The following is a 19,724-nucleotide window of genomic DNA, read 5'->3' as shown; positions in this document are numbered from 1 at the left end:
AGCACTGGAAAGAATCCTGTCTGCATCAGTAGCCAGTTAATACGTCCAATTAGGTCTTAGCTGCCAAACATTTAATTTGTCATCTTCATACAGTTTTCCAGTTTTAAATTTTGAGAAATTTCCTGAGGCCAGATGTGAGGCCAAAACATTTTTGTGGTACAACTGTGACTTTGACTTGCTACCACGCAGAACACTTTCTTTCAAAGTGTTCATAAGAAAACTCATTAACATTTTTTCTAGATCAAAATACCTTGTCCATTGACCATCAAAATGAATGTTTGTTCCAGATGACATTAAAGACCCTATGGGTGTCTATATATCACATTCACCTGAACATAAGGTCATCGTGACCTTGACCTTTGACCATTAGATCATTTGGTATCTTGTGCCTGTGAGAGCGATGTTTGTGTGCTTGCAGGCACAACCCCGCTACCGCTGTTGATTGAAAAAATTCTTTGGCAAACGCTGCAGAAAAAGTTATATACAATTCCTGGATCTTCCTCACTAAAATTTAGAGGGGCCGTCCAGACCCTTACCACATCCTTTCACCAAACTCTGTGGTAATCCAACCAGTAGATTTGACAAAATCCTGGTAAAAGACAGACCAATGAGAAGATTACATACCCTCCTTGGAGAAGGTAACAAAGTGAGCAGAAGGGGTCTGGATAATTTGTGAAATTGCTGTAGATTGAACTAAAGCAACCCTGTGCAAAAATAGCCTCATGTAGACTTGTTACTGTACACAGCCTAGTGCAAGACCATTGTAAACACGATACATCATAGACTGGAATACTCACATGCTAAATGAATCTGATGGAAAAGATATCATTGAAAAGAAAAAATTGTTCATTAGATATGAAACCTGTGGCATCGAGCTTTGTCCCACACTGTCACTATGGTAACAATATAATTAGTGAATGTGCTCTATCACTGTCAGCAGGACTGGACTGAAATTAATTTCCAGCATATCACAAATGAGCTGATTGGCTTGAGATGGAAAGGATTCTGTTGGTTTGGACAGATGAAAGGAGCAGTGATAATGGAGATGATTTCTGTTCATAATTCAAGCTTCAAGATTCTAGTTAAACACTGTCCATATCCTGCACATGAGCAAACCGATGTGGTTATTCTCCAGCACACATATGCCAGCACTTTTCATCAAATAACTTCCACCATAATCTTTTCAATCATGTATGCCTTGCATGTTGAATGAAGGCAGGGTGAGGATTACAGAAGCCATTGTTACAGCTCTTAGCACGGAATAACTGTTAAAATTCAAAAAGTCTAAATTACTTTTTGCCATATCTGACGTGATGATCTGTACTTGCGTCAACTCCTTGTCTGACAGAAAGGCGTTTTGCGTTTTGCAAAGTCTCAATCACCTTCCATTGTGATGACTTTCTGAGTAATCCAGCAATTTTCACAATCGGCATTATCTCATCTCCCCCCCCCCCCCCCCTGATAAACAGAGGCAAATAAAAGTCAGATTTTATTTACACTGTACAGGCCACAAATAATCACTTCCAATCCCAGAGCATCATTTCTGGATCTGGGTTCATGCCCTAGTTCTTGCTAAACGTTTTGTCCCAGTAGCACAGAGCCAAAGTATCTGCAGTTTGTACGACTCCTACTTATATTTTCAGCCTCTGTTCTTTCATTTCACCCACCATCAAGGACAAATAATTCCCTTTATCAACACTATGGTTTATAACAAGTTATCTTGGAATGATCCAAAAATTTGCTAAATCTTTTTGGTCAACAGAGGATGAATCGTAACATTGTTTTCCTCCCATCATCAGGCTTTCTGTACAAAATGAGACCACAAGTAAACATGTAAATGTACACAAGGAATTGTAATTGTATTTCTATGTGTCCTTGTATTGTGCGAGACACTGCAAACCAACTCACTAATGATAAAAGCAAGATCAGGGCTATGTTCCACCCAATATAACGCAGCAGCCTCAAGGGGGCACTGGTGGGATTTTAAATATTTTCATCTAAACAATCAAAACTAAACAATCTAACAGTTACATATATAATGAGGAGAACATTTACTTATTTGTTTTGATTTATACACTTATGTATCATTTATATTTTGTGTGGGTCAGACAGTATATGTGGGAATGTTTGAATGTTTGGCATACATATATGTTTATACTATTCTTCATGATAAGCTTCAACATTTTTCAAGAAAATATTATACTTATATTTTCATTCAATCAAGGTCAGACCTTTCAGTGATGAGCATCTTTGGTAAACGGTAAATGGATTTGTATTTATATAGCGCTTTTCTAGTCTGATGATGACCACTCAAAGCTTTACAGTACAGTTTCACATTCACCCATTCACACACACATTCATACAGTGCATCTACTTGCAGCACTTTGTTATTCTATGGGGGGCCATTCAGGGTTCAGCATCTTGCCCAAGGACACTTCGGCATGCAGATGGTTCAGACTGGGGATCGAACCGCCGACCTTCAGGTTGGAGGACGACCACTCTACCCCCTCAGCCACAGCCGCCCATCTTTGAGGTGCTTATTTCCTCCATTTTGATTGTTTGACGAATCAAACTCTCCACTGATACTCATTGTGATCCAGTTGTGGTAGGATTGCAGGGTGTTACAACTTCCATGTCTGAATGTCCCCTGATGAATACTACTCCATTATTAAAAACTGCCAAATAAATGTTCTGTTTGTCCTGCAATCACAGCATTGATTGCTGTACAAAGGATGTGTTTGATTGAGACATAATCAGACACTGATTCAACTTCAAAGGAAAAATCAGCAGGATGTAGACACGAAGTAAAATTCAGACAGTTGTCCAAGTCTCTCTGAAGGGGTCAAAGCAATCTGGTCCAGAAAGGACTGTTGTAGAATAAAACTGATACAAGGTGAGCTTATACTGGAGCAAAAACAACAACACCCGAAGTTTAACCATTATCTGTTTACAGCCTTTCCTGTGAGGGTCCTTTCTTCTGGAGCCAATCCCAGCTGACATTGGACCAGAGGTGGGGTAACCATATTGCCATCCTTGCATTGGCCTATAGAGACAATGAAGTCACACCAATGGGAAATTTAGAGTGTCCAACTGACCTGCATGTCTTCGGACTGGAGAAACGTGATGATGAGCCACCCCCAACTCAATAGACAGGATCTCCCAAGCTGCTGAAACATCCTTGCATCTAGTCTAAAGTAAAGTGTCGTTTTCAAAATCACTTTCATACTCAGAATTCACTTCTGCATTATCCTTATATTCTGAAACAACCTCCGCCTCCACTACACTGTGTGTAACACTTCCAAAATTAACTCTAAGGCCCCTCTAGATATAGATAAACTGTGATGAACACAAATAATCTTAGAATGAAAAACATTTGAGCAACCTTGAGGTTGACGGTCAGAAGACAGCAGAGGTCAGGTCAGCCAGGAACAGAAATGTGAGCCTGCAGTGACACGACTCAGCAACACTGGGCAGCTGAAGACTGAAACATGTAGTCTGGTCCTAAGAATCAGGATTTCTGCTGAGGCTGCAGATCGTAAAGTCACAATCTGGAGTCAACAGCATTAATCCATGGAGCCAACCTGCCTTGTCACAGTCCAGGTGGCTGGTCGTGTAAATGTGAGGGGAATGTTTTTTTGACAAATTTGGGCCTTAATAACAAATCATGATTTGAGTGCCACAGTCTAGCTGAGTATTGTTGCCAAACAGGATTATTTCTTTATGGACACAGTCTGTGATCTTCTAATCCCTACTTCTAGCACAATAATACTCTGTCACAAAGTAAAAGTAATCTCAGTCAGTGTTTCATGATCATGACAGTAAATTTAGTGAACTTCAGTGACCTCACCAGTCACCACATGTGAATGCAATAGAAAACCTGTAGGATGTGGTAGAAAAGGATTGGCAACATGGATGTGCAGCTGACAAATCAGCATTAAGTATGAGATTCATTATTGTCAACATGGAGCAGAATCTCAAGAGAAAGTTTCCAAAATCAGTTGAAAATGAAAACAAATAATCAGTGATATTGTGGTGTTTCCTAATACAGTGCAAAGTGAGTGTTGCTTAAACCTACAGATGGGACGAACCACAAACAAAGATTGTTCCTGATTGATTTGTTTTGTCTTTAATTGTCAGGAAGGACCATGAACCTCGCAGCTAAGTAAACACTGAACCACTCGTCTGTGACTGCTGGAGTTGCGGTTGTAGAAGATGTTGTTAAATAAAGGTAAAGCTTTTTCAGATATATGTCACAAGTGGTTCATGATGTCAAACATGCTTGGAACAATATTTGGCAACAACTATCAGCTACATGTCATCAAACTGTGTTGCTGATGCTCAAGTCCTGCAATATGTATAATGACCATATCACTCTAAGGACCTCCTTACAACTTCTGTGCAGAACAAGAATGTAGAACCTTATTCACTGGGAACATAATCCAGGCAGTATTGAAATTTCACTTGAAATAAATAAGAAGCATCAAAATAAGAAGGGGAAGCAAACAAGAAGAGCAAAACAAATTTATCACATTCCCATGTAAAGGTGATCGTCACTGAGAGATGAAATAAAAGATGTCCAGCCTAACCAGAAGGTTTTTACAAATCTTTAAAAGTCATACTTAGTTTTCCTCATACAATGACCCAGAAACATTCCCTTTTGAAGCATTTACATAACTTTCCAATTTTATTCATGTCCATATTCTGAAGAATTTACTGAGGGGTTTGTTCACATTGTTCATATCACTCACAGCCTGATTTATATTTTATTCATATTGTATTTCTAAAAACATGGCTACGCTGACATTTTTTTATGGGTGTTGAGAATATATTCTGATTTATGAAGTCATAAAAAGAGATATCCAAAATCCCCTCTCTAAAATCCTTTGAATATCATAATATTATTGAAGCATTTTGAGGCCGCCAGTGTATGATGTATAGAATTCTGTTCTTGAAATTTATGTAAATTATTGCACGTTTAATTAGATAATGCTTCATTTGCAAATTTAAACATACATGTAAATATAAAAATCCCCATCCTGTAGTTCTGTGACCAATAAAACCATGGCTGTCTGAAAATGCACTGCAGTTTCAAGATTAAGATGGTGCTGACTGGTTATTTCACTCAAGGTATTTCTGGTGTAAAATGAAAAATACCTAATGAACACATTAACAAGGTCAAACACATGGTTTCTATTGGAGGAGGTGTTCAAATTCTATGGGTCTTGGTAATGCATGCTGGGGTTATTAGGGAGGGAGAGCAGAACATCATCAAAAGGCCATCAGTAGCTATGTCTGTATAGTTGACTAGAGTCTTATTACTATAAGGGCTCCATATGAAAATGAAATTGTGAATTGACAGCTTCTGCATTCAATAAATGTTCAAGTCATATGTAACTCTAAGTGGGTCCTGCCAAAGGTGATGGCACAAGGACCTGGCTCAGCACATGACTCCTTTAATCACAAGGGGCTGTGATGGCTGGTAAGTGAATGCACATGGTATTATAGAAGGTCTAAACATGCACTTTTGATGAATAATTATTCTGTGATTTAAACCTGCAGGTGACAGTGGCTCCTCAGCCCCATTCTCACACTGCAGAGGAAACATGGTGCTGATGCTCATGCACCTTCGGTTGTTTCAGCAAACTTTTAAACCCATACAAATTATTTTGCAGGGTTATTTTGCACAATATGGCACAGAGGATCGGCCTTCTTCACCATTCTACCCTTCCTTCTGCCACCATGGGGACTGGGACCTAAATACCCCTCCCAAACAGGAAGGCTATCATCTGGAAGCAAGTTTTTCAACAGCCGCAACAGAATTTTAAGGAATATCTTTTAATGTTGTTGTAATTACACACAAAGTGATTCTTATATTGATATGATTTAGTTTTTCTGCTACATTAATCTGACTGTTTGTGTTTGTAAGCGCCGTCAGTCCAGGACCTGACCACTACCAGAGGGAACACACACTTGGTGTTCTTCGGTCATTTGTGAGCCCTTCTCAAACAATTCTATAATATATGGTCATTTTTTATTGTTTGCTTGGTGGACATTGTGTGTAGAGGTTTTAAAATATTTTGTACAACCAGAAGGTCATCAGTTCGATGCCAGTCTTCCCCATCTGCATGCTGAAGTATCCTTGGGCAATATACTGAACCCCGAATGATCCCTTATGGAAAAAAAAAGTGCTGCTAATATATGCACAGTATTAATGTGTTTGTGAATAGGTGAATGGCAAACTGTACTGTAATGTGTACATTGAGTGGTCATCAATACTAGAACAGTGCTATATAAATACAGATAATTTACCAAAACTGCAGGAATTAAACAACACAATAGTCCACTGTGCTTTTCTCTCTGTGTTTAATTGTTTCCACATCCACTGCAGTGAAGATAAAACAGCACTTCACGGTCCATCTCAGCCATGTCAGTGTCTCTCCTCCTCCGTTGACACCATTCCATACACACCTGAATCCCTGAGCATACAGGACACTCAGGTTTTCACTGGCGACAGCTCTGGTGTGACCTTGGCCCTCCACATGCAAACTTGTGGCCTCACCTGACCACAACTGCATACATGTAGAAGACACCGACAAAGACGTCAAGAGAGCTTTTGTTGATAAGAACCTCCGCTGGTGTCATGTGCTGTAGACAGAAACACGTGAGCTCTACATCCAGCCTCTGCCTGCTGCACCACCCCTTGCCTGAACACTCCAGAGCTTTCTGTGTTGTGCGCATGTGAAAGGCCAATTCTGCAGAAAGTCCTGAGCCAATTCTCCGGACATCCTTCAGAGGTCGCGTCTGAAAACAGCTTTACTAGGTCACATCTAATCACTATGGATTATGGGCAATTTCCCCAAATAAAGTCTGATGAAGTCTGTGCCTCATGTGGACTCTTTGAAGTCAGCAGAAATTCAGTCTGAAGACCCTGGTCGACTAGATGACTCGTGGGTTTGGACTCAAATCCCATTTTAATTCCGCCACAGACATAATTGACGTATTCATTTTACAGAGTCTTGTGAAGAGGGTAATGCATTCAACACATTTGTTATACCTTGAGGATGCACCTACATTTCAGTGAGCATTTGGACTTTACAAGGACAAATGTAAAAAACAGTCAACTAGTAACAGTGACTTATATTAACAGCGTGAACTAGACTCAAATTCATAATCTTCTGGCTCTGAAGACCACATGTTTGATGCTGAGACAAAGTTGTTGTTTTCTTTTCCTGAGGGGAAGGCGTAACACATGAAGCACAGTCCCCATCAAGTAGTCAGTCACAATTATTACGTGAATTTCTATGAAGACCCACATGGAAAGATGTTAATCAGTGAGAGCTGATGACAATATTTATTTATTAACTAAATAATCAAATTGGCCTTGAATCAAGGAGCACTTGGCAACTTCTAATCAGCCCAGTGTGTCTGTAACCTCTAAAAATTAGTTTGCGCTAATTATCGCCTAAAAGATTTAATTTGTTTTTGCAACAATCCCGGAGTCATGCATACAAAATGGAGTGGCTCACCAGAGACTGTCTCATTCACAACTCCTATGCGTCTTTTTTTTCTATTTTCTTTTTTCTCCTGTTTTGGAAGAGGAGAGGATCCCTATGGACCTTTCTATCACTACCTACAAGCACACTCTCCAACCAGCCACAAAATACAGCAACAGCTTGTAGGTAATTGATCAGGCAAGTGAACTGTAAAATATTCATTTTCTACTTCAACAGCCAGATAAATCTCTAGGGAGGGTTTGGTGAGGACGCTGGTGGAAATATTGCTTATGCACCACGAGGTAGGAGTTGCAGCAGCATGATGGTGAGGGGTAGATAAGAGGGGAAGCGTTGCTGGGTTCGGCTGTAGCTGCCAGTGATGGCCAGTCATGCAATTCCCTGCTTGGCTTTAGACCAAGAAGCCAAATCCCCCTCTACAGCCCTGGATTTCATGCTGCAGAGCTGAGGGGAACTTGGTCTGCAACCGCCATGGCTGGCAGGCTAAAGAGCTGATTCCTGCCCCGTCTGCCTGACCTCTTTTTGTGTATTGTAACTTCAAACACACACATAAATATACACACACACACACACAAACACATATACGGTCACACATGGTCCGAGACCCAGGACAGCCCCTTTGTGGTTCACAGATATTGTGTGTGTGCTTGTGCGATTGACACTTGAGCAGAGGGGAAAACCGCAATTTCCCAGGCTCTCCTTTGATTAGTCAATGGAATTTATCAATGAGGCAGCCAGTGAAACAGATGAGACACGATCCATGTGCCCGACAGCAAGGCAACAATGAAGATTGGGTCACAGTGTCAGAAGTGAAAGGTGATTACAGAAGTGTTTTCCACACATTTTCATTAGGCCATCTTGATTAATTTATATTTAATCTATATCCATCTATATATGCTAATTGATCGCTCAACAGCAAAGCAGCTAAAATGCTATAAGACTTTCATTCTGTTACAGCACTTTCATACACACACACACACACACACACACACACACACACACACACACACACACATATTCACCTGCATTCTCTCAGTTTTGTTCTCTTCTTTCAAAAAAGCAACATTTTTTAGATTATTATGTATGATTTATGATATGATAATATGTTTTTCAAAAATTAAAACTCAGCTTAACCACACCTCCCTAAAATGTCTGCATTTCACGGGCTGGGACAGTCACAGGCTTTTATACTTTCGTATCGCACAGAGTAATCCAAACAGTCCCCACATGGTTTAATTGTTCATTATTTTGAGAGGTGTTGATTGGTGAATTCTGGAAAGAACCAGGATGGAAGTATCCTCCTGCTTCTTGTGTTCATACTAACCAGGTCTGTGAGCAAGACACATCTGATCATCTCAGTCCTGTAAAGAAACCAAAAACGACTCTTTTCTATAATGTTGAACATTTTCTTTTTCCTTTGTTTTTAAAAAATGTAAGTAAATCCCTTCTAAGCATGTGGAGCAGCGGATGTGTGTGGGACCGGGTGGGACCCTGAGTCCACACATGGTAGCTGTGTGTGAAGCGCTTTGCTAAACACTTTGTAGTCGGCTATAAGACGACGAAATTCCAGACTCACAGTGCCAAAGCAGAGCAGTGTGTTTGTAATTAAGTAGTTAGAAATCAAAGCAATAAGTGGAATGATTAATATTTAATAACATGGAGTTTTTATGGCTCAGTTAATTGAATACCTTATCTTTATTATACAGATGCTTCATAAATATGAAATATTACACATCACAGATAGCTGCTCTTGAAAACCTCACTGAAGCATTTAGAAATATAATTAAGCTTAGCAAACGTAAACCCAGGACTTTTCCTCCTCTGATTTATTTTTCTTCATCTGCAATGAACCTACATCAACAAAATAATAAATAGCTCTGTGGACTTGGAGAGAATTTAACTTCCTCCAGCCTTCAACCTAATAAACAAAAAACAATTGTATGTGTTTCTCTTCCTCCCTCAAAACCATGTACTTTGTTTATTCTTTAAAGATCAATGTAAGCTGTCAGAGAGGGTTGATTAATCATGGGATTACATGTGAGCTCAGCTGCTGGATATTTTAATAAAAAAATATAATCTTGTCATTGCTGTACGCTGTATTCAAGAATTGCAACAACAGTTATCTACAGTGGATTACACAAAGCCATGCACAGCATTACAGCTCAGCAACAGTAACCCACCTTGTGTGCGCCATGATTGTGAAGTTTCTTTCAACATGTCACCTAAGGCTGACTGCACTGTTGTGTAGAGTTGTTGTGGGGTCGCAGGCGCTCACCAATCACAGTCCCTCATGTTTACTTTACTCATGCTTGCACCATGGCTCTAGATACAGCAATGGGAAATATGTTTGTCATTGCATCACTTTGACCCAGATTATTCAAATTCCAATTACAACACTAAATCAACTTTTCAACAGAAATTATCTTTTTGCAGTTCAATGAAATAAATAAATATATTGTCTAGGCAGACTCACAGAGGGGAGTCGTTTAAACCTCTCACTCTCTGGCTGGCCCTCAGGTCTATTCTGTTCAAACGCTCCTGTCTTTTTCTTCTTTAACAGATCCACAATTTCCACATCACAGTATGGTTAAACACTTTTACAAAACTCATTAAAAAAGGCTTATTTCATGTCCACAGTCAGGGTTAAGAGTCAAGTTCCTTCTCTCTTGGTTAAAATCAGCTATGGTAAAAAAAAAAGGGGGGGTTTCTTAGAACAACAAATGTTAACTTTCCTTGTCTGTTATTCATCACAGTCCATCCAGTGATCGACTCTGCTCAGGCCACTCTTCTACCTTTGTAGTAACAGCCACCAATCAGTTTGTCTTGATTCAAATACTAAACTACCTGACACTGTGTGGGGAAATAGTCTTTCTTTCCGTCTTCTCGTGTTAGAAAGTCCTCAGGCATGCACTGCACACTGAACCTGATTAGACTTAAGACAAAACAATTAAAAAATGCAAAGCAAAATGTTGCACAGCAAATACAAGTCAGATTCAAAGGTCACTGATCAATCCCATCTCATAAGATACATGTATGTTTTTTTAAAGTAATAATTTTTGTCAAGCAAATTTGTTAAAGTTACAATCTAGAATATGAATCCATGTACCCTGCCGACAGTTCAGTCAGACTTCTGACTAATACACAATTCTTGTATTTTGTAAGACAATATTATATTTATATCTGTAAATAAATATGTGGATTCTGGCCTTGATGAGTGTCTGGACATATTCCACTTGTGTTGGGTGTCACTTCATGGAGATCCATCAATCTCAAGCTGTGTCCAGAATTTCTACCAGGTTATTATATACGCCCAGAAAAAGATTGATGCTCAAGGCAGGAAACTAGAAAAAAAACAACACTGTGGTTAAACCATAAAAAACAAGAAAAAGACAAAACATTTTGCTGTCTAACTTTACAATGTAAAATGTAACTATATGTTGGACAAAAAAGTACCAATGTTTTCGGTAACATCCTGACACATGTAGTGCTACCACCCAGTCAAAATTTCCCATAGCAAACAGTTCCTTCCACAGGGGGCAGATGAGTCATGCAGCAGAGCTACAAATGCATCCAAAGAACATCCAGCCTGACACACCCTTATCTTAATTTCCAAACTCCTGAACAGATCATGAATCTGGTCTGAATATTCATTAACCCCAGTGAAATATGTATAATGCTATAATTCGGTTACTGCTTCCTCCGCGCTGCATGTCTGTTCTTCCTACAGAAGGTCAAGAGGTCAAGGCATTTTCTATCCATCCACCCCAATTTTCACCTGGTATATATATGGGAATTGACAAAAGATCTTAACACAAGGAGTCTGTCACATCTTGTGTCCTTCATCAGCAGATGGAATTTTCTAAGCTTTTGTGGAGCTGTACACTTAAGAGAATGTCAAACAAGTGGATATAATGCACTGATTAAAATCTAGTTGTCCAAGAACAATTTCCCACTTCTAAATACTACAATTTTTCTGAATTTTTTTCTTGTCTCAGTCAAGGATAGAAGAAGATTTACATTGCATAGAATTCTTAATCACTGTAGGCAAGGCAAGTTTATTTGTATAGCACATTTCAATAACAAGGGAATTCAAAGTGCTTACATAAAGTATAAAAAGGCACCCTGAATAAAATAATATAAAAAACATAACATTTTAAAAATAAATTAATAGAGTCAAATACAGAATACAATATAAAAGAGCAGAAATAACAGTGCAGTGTAGTTAATGAGTTTTTACTTGATTTAATATAAGGCCGTGGCAAACAGGAATGTTTTCAGCATTGATTTAAAAGAACTAAGATTTGGACCTAAAGTTATCTGGGAGCTTGTTTCACAAATGTGAAAAGTAGAAACTGAATGAAACAGAAAGCAGACCTGTTCCAGACGACCTGAGGGGACTGGATCGTTCATAATGCAGCAGGAGATCCAACATGTATTTTGGCCCTAAACCGTTCAGTGCTTTATAAACCCACAGCAGTATTTTGAAGTAAATCTTTTGACAGACAGGGAGCCAGTGTACAAATCTCAGCACTGGGGTTATGTGATCAACTTTCTTGGTGTTGGTGAGCATTTTAGAAGCAGTGTTTGGAATCAGCTGCATCTTTCTGATCGATTCTTTTGAGACACCTTTAAACACACCATTACAATAGTCATGTTGGCTGAAGATATATGCAGGAGTTTTTCAAAATTCTGCTGAAGCATAAATCCTTTTCTCCTTGAAATGTTTTTAAGAAGGTAATAAGATGACTGTGTTACTGTGTTATTGTGGCTGATTAACAACGATTCAACCTGACTGCTGACTTTTAGTCCTTCTTCCCTTGTCTCCTAAAACAATTACTTAGAGAATCAGAAAATTCCTACTCATCCAATCATTGATTTGTTCAATGCACTTGGTTAATGCTAGTATGGGATTATAGTGCCAACTCTTTATAGTGATTGGAATTATTATGGTGGTATGGTTATGTAAATGTATGTGTCATCTGCATATGCACATTTTGTTGTTTTCCGTTATCTGAGCGAAGCATGTAGATGTTAAACAGAAGAGGCCCCAAAATGGAGCAATGAGGAATTAAACAAAAAATTTTGTCAGCTTAGATGAGTTATTACCTATAGACACAACATAATCCCTGTCCTTTAGGATTCAGTCCATCATTACAGTCAGATTTTACAACACTCAGGATCGTGGACTCAAAGACAGGCACTCACTTCACTGAGCATACAGACATGAACCCTTTCCATTTTGGACTTAAATGGCAGCAACTTGTCATTCATTTTTCTAAATGTGTGCTATTTCAGTGGGGAATAATTTCCCCTATGGTTTAAATTATTTTTCTGTCCTTAGCTTTTTAAGAATAATAAGTGTTACAATGACTAGGTTTAAAACTTCCGTAAGGAAAATAGTAAAATGTCAAAATGTAACAGGATTTGCTGAAAATACTATTTTGTGGGTTCATACTGATTTATTTTGTATTAAAAACATTATATATCTATAAGGGAGGATACAAGAGCCTCTGGTTCGTCATGGAACAGTAAAACCCTGCAATAAATTCTGAAATAATGAATTTTCCTAGATAGCTTTGAGCCCTCACAGTGAGGAAGCTTTCTGTGGAGGTGTAACTGTTGAGGTGCAATGCTTTCATTGGTTACACATTAGATATAAAATATATCTACAAGTTCTGTGTTCTCTCCAGTAGTTTTGGGAAAAGATCGTTACTGGACCAACATACAGCGACAAGTTCAAAACCAGTGTTCTCATCAAGTGTCCATGCATATGTGGTTAGTTAGCTATATTACCTGAGGCAGTGGCAATCCCCTTTGCAACAGCCCCTGCAGACTGCAGAACCAGAAGTGGAGATGCACCTCCTGAAGAGGAGGGGGATGTGCCCTCCCACTCATTCCACCCCACTGTCCTGCAGCACAGTGGCCTCTGGTGGGGTTCTGTCCATGCCTTGCTGAAGCACGACGTGTTCGGTGGCTGCATCCCGGCTGTTTCAGATAGCAGTAAGCAGAGGATCAAAGGCGGGAAACCCTGGGACTTGACTATGGCGAAATGATAAAACCTTATCTTCTGTGGTTAGCAACAGCAATTGTTTAGGATGTTTCCACGAAACTCTGGGTCCGACAAAAGCTGATGTGAAATGTTCAGCCCAATCACATTGTATCTAATGAGAACAGCACAGACTGAGTATTTTGCTGTCCTCTCAGGAAAGTATTGCAGGTCCAAATGTCACGGCTATGTGATGGCTATGAGGAAAATGCTTATTTACAGTAAAATCCCATGAGTGTTTTAAAATGGGCCGGTGAAAAAGGAGGAATGTGAAGGGAACACCTACCAAACACAATAACTGTTACGTCACTCTGTTTGGCATTGTTTTTGTAACAAAAACTGAAATAAAATTTTCGAAATAATATGTTGCGTACTTATATGTTCTGTCTACTTATATGTTTACACCGTGGATGAGAGTAAAACAGCATTTCTAGCCCATCAATGGGCTAGAAATGCTGTTTCAATCCCATTCTAAGGCAGAATAGATCATAACGCTGACTTTAACTTTGACAAACATCCTGAAACTGTTTTTTGGTTTGATTTGATGATCATAACATATGCTGACTTTCTGATCAGTTATTATCACATGTACTTAATTTGATTAGATTAGACCTAAACTGTGGTACGTTTGAAACTAGCATAACCATGACCAACTATTATTTATAGCATCATTGCCAATTGACATAGTTTTGATTCCAATTTACTTTTGACTCCAGATAGTGGATTTTTCTTTAGATATATTCAAGCAATCACATTTAGATGTGTTGGTTTAACAAAAATGCACATACAAATGTCTGACATACTCCTCATTTGTCTTAATTAATCTTTGATGATTTCATAGCAAACATTTGAGACTAGTAAAATTATAACTGTCTTAACTTTACTATTTGAACCTAATGAAAATGCAATTATTTGCATTTTTGCAATGCTTATGAAAACCTCAGTTGACCAGTATTCTGTGTGGCATTTGGTCTATGGTGCTGTGATCTATCCATTGCTAACCAGGAGCACTTTGTGCTGAATTCAAGCCTTAGCATTGACAAAACCCTTCAGTCAGGTTAGATGATGACCTCTTTTCATGGAAGAGTGACAGACAGCCTGTTTTCCCTCCACCTCTCTCTTCTTTGCCATGAGCTGTCATGTCAGTCACTTTGGCTGAAGGCCCCTCGAGTTCCCCGGAGGGCCTTGCTATAATGCAACATGATGGCAGACATTAACCTGGAATTAAATCTTAAAGGTAAGATGGCGACAGGGATTTGAGGCTGTCACAGAAGCTTACAGGCGCTGTGGTGCATTTTTATTTTATTTTATTTTGCAGCAAGGTGAGGAGGAGGGAAGAGAAAGAATGTAATTAACCTCCTCGGTGGGGAAAATTCTATTACAAGCTCCTATTCTGCCATGCAAAGTGTGGTGCAGGGAGATGTCACAGGCCGTCAAGCAGAAAGCCAGGGCTGCCTGCATTTTAAACCAAACTTCCAATTTTCTCCCCCTATCTTTCTTCATTCTCACTGAAGCTAGAAATTGAGAAGGGCACACTTATGTGGAGAGGGAGGGAGGGGAATAAAAGGTAAGCTGCATTTCACGAGTTTAACGAGTTATTTATTCAATGTGCATTACCTTTATGTTGGTGTGCAGACCAGCAGACTTTGTTTTTTATGCAGCACCTGGTACATAATTCCTTTGAGTATGCAAAGGCAGGAAGTAGGACTCAAAAACTGTGTTAGATGATGATGCATTCAGCCAAATTTGTCCAGCTTACCTTTGTGTAGTCTAAAATCACTTTCAAAATCATACAAGTTTCACTCAAAGCACTTCTTACAAATCGAGATGGACTTAATTTGTTAGTTATGGATTTGAAAAAGAGTGACCACAGGATTCGGCTTCTAAACTGACTGATGATGTTCAGACAATGTCTGCCTCTCTGCTGAGGTCGGTTTTTTTTCTATTTTTCAGAATGGCACGGTGCAACACAAGACATGCCATTTGTAGATCAGATGTCCTGTAGTAAATCAAAGCCCTGTAGTTGGCTATTCGGCCGACATCCTTATGGAAATGACCCAAGGTGTGATGATGGTTAAAGTCTTTACTTAAAGAATGCAAATCAAATCAGAATCACGTTATCCAAATTACCTGTCTGCCTAGGAATCTTCGTAGAGCCTTAAATGAGGGAAGCTATCCGTCATAACATTCCTTTTTAACCTGAGGAATTAGCCGATGTCTTCAGCATTGTTCTGAAAAGTGCTTCAACATTCCTGTCTTTCAGCTCCGGCTGGGAAGTTGAGCACTGAAAGACCACTTTATAGCAAGAATAGTGTGAGCATTAGAAAGGGAATTAAAAGGGTGGGTTTAATGGCCTCAAGAAAATTGCAGGCCACATGAGACCCCCTCCCTCTTTGGTTCTGCTTCCCTGGAGCTTTGACTGACAGCTCCATTGCTGCAATTGTGTCATTCCCCTGCCAGTGGAGGCTGCTTTGGCTCTAGGTGTATGGAGTCCGCTACAGAGGGACTACCTAACCAGCTCTTTGTGCTACACAAGCTGGCACTTCCCAGGACCGATTTACCATTCACTTCCCAAAATCAGCAGCCATGTTGCAAAGCATTACCACTGTGATAAGTTACTGTTACAGGGGATGTAGTGGAAGGTAAATGTGTTCAGCCACCTCATTCTATACATGATGTGTCAACAATGGAGGTAGACACGCCGGGGAAAACAGGAGTTAAAATGGCCAATGTACACATACATTTCCAATAATATTTATAATACATTTGAAAGACCACATGAACCGACTACTAATTCTGAATCCTATATTAATACAAAACCATTAGGTCAATTTATTAGCTGTTCTATATGTTTTGATCGTATTTATTGCTGTGCATTGCTTTATTTACAAATTAGGAGGTACACAGGAACACAGAGAGGATTTTATTAAAAAAAATAAAACGGCAAATCCTGTGTGACAAATAAAGCATAATTTATTAACATCTGATGATCAGAGTGTTCACAATAATCACAGCGGCAAGAAACAGCCAGTTAGTAGCTCTCGCTTCCTCTCATTGACTCTCCCTTCACTTCCCAGTTGTTTTTCTTCTCTCTGTGGATGTATTGCTACAAGAGGGGGGGGGGGGGGGGGGGGTGGAATTAGGCCAAAAAGTTCTGTTTACAATCATGAAAAACAAGCAGGCTGAGAAACGTTACTAAGTGATGTGTTCTGTCTGTCTGTCAATCAATCTGCTCTGCTCAGTTTCAGTCCTGTCAGTGCTGCACCTACACATAACAAACAGCACTCCACTCGCGTCAGGTGTCACTGCGTGACCTTAGTGATTGACGTCTCTCTCTCTATTTTTCTTTTAAGTCAGATTTATAATGCGAACAACAAAGCAAGTAAGAGTAACCTCAATGAGAGACAAAGGAATGACAGAAACATCAATACATAAAGTCTATAAGATACAAGGTGGTGGATCCATCCACCCAAGCTCCACTCTCTCCACCTCTCACCCCCCCCCCTATCTCTCTTCTCTCACCCCTTTTCCAACCATCCCTCCTCTCCTACGCATTTTTCCCTGATCACCCAAACCGGTCGAGGCATATGGCCGCCCCCCATTGAGTCTGGTTCTGCCAGAGGTTTCTTCCAGTTATGGAAGGAGTTTTTTCGCTCCACACTTTCCAAATAGTGCTTGTTCATTGTGGGAACTGTTGGGTTTTGCTATAATTTTGTCTTGAGATAATGTATATTGTGATTTGGCGTTAAACAAATTAAATTGAACTGAATTGAATTAAATTGGATTGAATCCATCCATCCTGCTTATTCGTTTGATTCGTTTGTCATACGGAAGCTGCTGAGTGAATCTAAGCTGACCTTGTTTCGGTCCTGTGTACCTTCACCAGGTAATTCTTTTTTTTTAAATCAACAAAGCTAGCAAACTCAGCGAGCCACATACACAGTCAATGTAAAGACTCAGGCAATAATAAATGCAAATGTCGTGTCTCTCACCACAGGAGATGTGAATGGATTGACGTGGTTGGCACAAAATATATGTTAAAATATTTCATCTCAAGTGAAAAATGTTCATGACACGAAGTCACAAAGCACTGAGAACAAACGTATCAGAGTCACTGGTTCTGGCATTGACTCAAGCTAGTGGAAAATCAAGAAGGTATGTATGTTTTAGTGAATATTTACACGACCAAGAAAAGAAAGTGTCTCAAAAACAGAAAGACAAAGAAACCAAGTAGTGCACTGGTTGAATTATTGGATTAAAACAAAAATGCAAATACAGCTAATTTGCTTAGTGTGTGTGTGTTTGTGTGTGTGTGTGTGTGTACGCATATACACACCATTGTGAAGCAAAGCGACTCCGACGGGTAGCGTCTGCATAGTCGTGCCTCTTTTTATGCAGTTATGAGACTAGATGTGAGTATAAACCACATTAGACTTCTCCCAAGCAGGAAATATCCCATGTGTCAGCCTGCATTCTGTCAGTGTTTGTGGCTTTTTGCACACACACACACATGGCAAGGGGTGGTTTATGGGGAGGATGGCCAGGAGACGCATCCTGGGAGCATCTGAGCGTGCCAGCCATGAACGGCGAGCGTCCCCAGCCAGCTGCTTATTGTGAACAGGTTTTTAAAAGCTTCTGACGGGGTGAACTGCAACAGCAGACAACCACATCATCCCCAATTCTCCTCCTACAATTCCAGTGGTTCTACAAGGCTTAAGACAAAGCCTCTGAGATCAGTTTGGCAGACGGACGCTGAACGTATCTGCATTGTAAACCTGCAGCCCCCCACCATCCACTACATCCCAGCCCCCTTGGCTCTCTTAAACCGTGCAATAAAACAACCTAAAAGAGGAAGGCAGTAAATTAGTTCAATCAGCTTAGACCGCATCTATTGCTTCTGTCATAATGACACTATTAAGTATGGAAATGTAGGCCAGCACTTAAATTCAATTGGACTGTCTGGAAATATAGCAAAGTTTAAACTGGCTGTCAAATTCTTCCCCCCGAAGGCCACATTACAGAAAATGTTCCAAAACAAATAGGGGGTTCTCTGTGTGATCAAATGTCAAAGCCATGAGAGAGGGATGGGGGGGAGGGTTCGTGGGAAGGCAGGTGTTTTGTGGGTTTGTCACATGATCCATTAGCTCTTGGCAATGCAGAAACCCTTCAACTGGAACAGGAATTAGGAGCTGCCAAACAGAGGGCCGGGCTAATGTCAGGCTGCGCTGCAGATGCTTCCATGCAGCGGATGTCTGTCATTTTGCAGCCCACTCTACATTTAAGCAGCAGAGGGAAGGAACGCCACTAAGTCACCGGCATCTGCTCCCCGCTTATCATGCAGTCAGCTGTTTGACCAAGAGGTTGCATATACGGCCTATTGGCTCGCTGCTAACATTTTGAATTGTAGAATTTGGAAGATCATAACCTGAAAGAATTCTGTCAATGTGTCTATTGTGTTCTTTGTCTTATTTCCATTTTTATTCCTAATTGAATCTGCACAGTTAACCAATCACAATAATTACAATCATGAAATGTATTGTAAATTACTATGTCAGTGGATCAGAGGATGAACAGGGTAAATGAAGAGCAGTCTCTTACAGTGAGAATCTCCTGTAAAATTGAAATTAACTTTGCTTTGAAACTATGATTTGCCTTTGGGTATTTTGGGTATTTACAGTAAGTGTTATTCAGTGTCACTTTTCTTTATGAATTGATTCCCAGCATTGACAAAAAAGCCCACACTTCTGTTGGAATGAGAAAGAAAAGTGTCTGTAGGCTGATGCTTTGCCTGGCTCTCCAGTGGAGAGGAGTGGAGAGGCTGCCAGTTCTTCTATGATTTCCCACCAACAGGAAGGCGTCAGTGCATAAAGCTGATAACAGCAGCTTCAGGCCTTTGATAAACAAGCTGCTTTTTCTCGGCAGGGACAAAAGCGTCTTTCTGCAAGACGAGGCTCGAGTGTTTTCCATGGTAATTCCATGACTTTACCACTACCAGTCTTCAGCACTTTCCAAAACATGTAAGAGTGATGGTCCGTCTATGAAGACGTACAGTAACGGCTGCATTATCACAACATTTTGTGTTGCCTTATTTTGACCCATCTTAGGTGCATTGTTCATCCCAGATTTCCACTTTGTTAAAACAAGCTCTAACTACAGGCAAGTGAGGT

This window comes from Limanda limanda, chromosome 19 (genome assembly GCF_963576545.1).
Source record: "Limanda limanda chromosome 19, fLimLim1.1, whole genome shotgun sequence".
In the NCBI taxonomy this organism is placed as follows: Eukaryota; Metazoa; Chordata; class Actinopteri; order Pleuronectiformes; family Pleuronectidae; genus Limanda; species Limanda limanda.
Note: the sequence above shows the minus strand (reverse complement) of the source record.